This window comes from Parasteatoda tepidariorum, chromosome X1, assembly GCF_043381705.1.
Source record: "Parasteatoda tepidariorum isolate YZ-2023 chromosome X1, CAS_Ptep_4.0, whole genome shotgun sequence".
Classification (NCBI taxonomy): Eukaryota; Metazoa; Arthropoda; class Arachnida; order Araneae; family Theridiidae; genus Parasteatoda; species Parasteatoda tepidariorum.
This window is the reverse complement of record NC_092214.1, coordinates 41,584,747-41,587,815: the sequence shown is the minus strand read 5'-3', so window position 1 is coordinate 41,587,815 and position 3,069 is coordinate 41,584,747.

Here is a 3,069-nt window from a genome sequence, read left to right as displayed (position 1 = left end):
ATTGAGATTTTTACGGACGGCTCGCGGATGGAGGTTGCCGATGCTATGAATAATACCTCTGAACATAGAACAGGAATGGGAATGATAGTCAGGAGAGATGGAAAACTCATTCTGGCAACCTCCATCAGACTGAGCAATAACTGCAGTGTTTACAAGGCCGAGATGATGGCGATTAACACTGCTTTACAATGGCTTGCAAATAACCAATATCCCAATGCAACTATTTACTCTGATTCGCTCTCCTCGTTGCAAGCTTTAAAAAATCCTAAACCCGATTCCGAATTGGTAGAAAACACCAAACAAATCTGGAAAAATAATATTCTTCTCGGATGGGTAAAAGCCCACATTGGTATTGAAGGCAACGAGGAGGCGGATCGAGTTGCTAAAAACGCCATCAGTCTCGGCAATGTTGACATTGAGGTCCCGAGCTCCACCGCCCAAGTCAAAACATTGGTCAAAGGCTATAATCTCATGCGTTGGAAACAGGAGTGGCGGGATTCCGAGAAAGGCAGACAAACGTATAAGTTTATTAAGGATCCTAATATTAGTAGACTTCAGGCGAATTTTTATTTTAATCAATTTCTTACGGGCCATGGAGTGTTCGGTGAGTATCAAAATAGATTTTTTAATAGAGCCCTTGATTGCAATTATTGTGGAGAAATACAAAGCATTGATCATTTAATTTTATACTGTCCACGCTTCCGAACGCTCCGTGGAGAACATTTCAAAAATTTTAATCAAATTCAATGTTTTGCTAGTTCGACCTGCAGGGGTATTATTAAATGCATCATAAAAAGGACACTTGAAGATATTTTGAGTGATGACACTTAAGGAATCGGAACCCCGCACTCCAAATTGGGTGTCTCAAGCTTTTACTACACTTTTTATGTACTTTTATTGTTAATTTGATCGGTTTTATCCATGTGTGACTTGGTTTTGAGTCATGTTTCTAAATGCTAGTTTTTTTCCCAATTTGTTCTTAATGTAATATTTTACTTCTACTTATTCCTTTTATATGATCGGTTTTATCCAAGTTTGACTTGGTTTTGGGTCATGTTTTAGCTGTAAATTTTATTCAATTTTGTTCTGTATGTAATCTTTTACTTTTAAGCATTGCTTTTACCGCACACGATATGGGTGTTTTATTCACTTTTATGTATATATTGTTTTTACTCTTTTAATTATGATCTTGGTGATTTTCCATGTGTTGGCTGGATTTAGAGTCATGTTTTTAACTGTTGGTCGCTTGTGTTTTATTCTTTTTATACTGTTGTTGATATAATTTCTGATGTTTTATGTAGGTTTTATTTATCTAATCTCGTATACCCTTAAATAGGGCAGTTCGGGATACAAATAAACAATGTCAGATCCTGTACATGACACGTTCAGATCGTCAACATATAGTGAACCAAATACGGAAGGTGGCAATACGTTTAAGATGAACGAGACATGAATAATAAAAAGCATGACACTTAAAACACTGACTTGTGGAACGCCTTCAGCTTGAATGAAGAGATCGGAAAATGTAAGGCCCAGTTTTACTCGAAAATACCGCTTCGACAGAAAGGACGGTAGTTAACAGGGTCTTTCGAGTCTTTACCTGGTTTTAAGATGGGTATCACACTTGCTTCACGCCAACCAGATGGATCCATTTGTTCCGTCCATATTCTATTGAACAGAATGAGGACATTCAACAACGACGTCCGATCTAAGTGGCGGAGCATGTGATATGTGATGCCATCAGGACCAGGGCTTGTATAGCGAGTATGGTAAAGTGCTCGCTGCAATGCTGCAAAATTAAAATTGCTGTTATAGGAGAAGAGTATTAAAGTTGATTTTATTCCGTTCGACGATCTGCTTATTTTGTTGAATTGAATTGAATGTGGGGTTTAGTGGCACAAGGTCCAAAAAAGGACATACTGCGCCAAACGCACGGTTTTAAAAACAGATTAAAAGGTTAAGTAACGCTCACGTATAAAATCAGATAAGATGTGAAAATTCTGAAACAATGTTGTAAAGTTACGTACATTAAAATCAATAAAACTGCATGGTAAATTTACTAAAACACTAAATAGTATAAAACAATTATATACAACTTAAAATTCCAATAGCTAATATAATTATCTAACAAGTCTTTTATATATAAAATCGTGCTTCCAAAAAAGGTAAGGCGTTGTTGGTTAAAACATGGACAAGCGATTAAAACATGATGAATTGAAAGTGAAACGTTACAAGTATCGCATCGAGGAGGCGGTTCTCCGAACAGCAAGTGAAGATGAGTCAGGCGAGTATGTCCTATACGTAGGCGGGTGAGCTTGACATCTGCTCCGCGCAATTGCAGCTTATGTTGTTGAAATGAGACAACAGCAAATGTCTTACCAAGCATATTACAGACATCGGCAGCAGGGCTGAAAGCCTATATATACCAAGACGGAAAATAGCAAAAACTGGTAAGAAAGGCTTTTCATTCTACCATTTCTTCTGAGAAACATTATATTTCTGTAACTACTGAGATTTTTTTACAATTATCGCATATTTACGAAACTGGCTCGTTCCTGGAAAAAGTAGATATTGTTGAAAATTTTAAGAAGAGAATAGGTTTACTCCTCCCTAAAACGAGTTAAAACTGAAATGGCTTTACTACCAGCTTTTCTTCTTTTCCGTCTCGCTTTCACCCATGATCGGCAGAAGAAGAGTAAGTGGTGCCATTTTTCTCTAATACCGGAAGGTGAAATTCGCGGTATATGCCAATAGCTCTCTTGACTCTCGACCAGACTTGTCTGGGAGATGTCGAAGATGTTATGGAGGAGACGTAACGGGACCAAGAATTTTTCCGACTATTGCGCCGGACTTTTCGTGCCATTGCTTTAGCCCGTTTAAAAGCGAAAAGGTTGGTAGTGTTAGGGTAGCGACGGAAGATGTTCCATAAGCGTCTCTAACTTCTCCTCTAACTTCGAGGAGACTATTTATGTCATCATGTCGCACCACTTCCCAAATAATACTGATACTGATACACAATGTGAACCACTGATTAGAGGGTCACAACGAGCCACCTTTTACAAAGTCCGA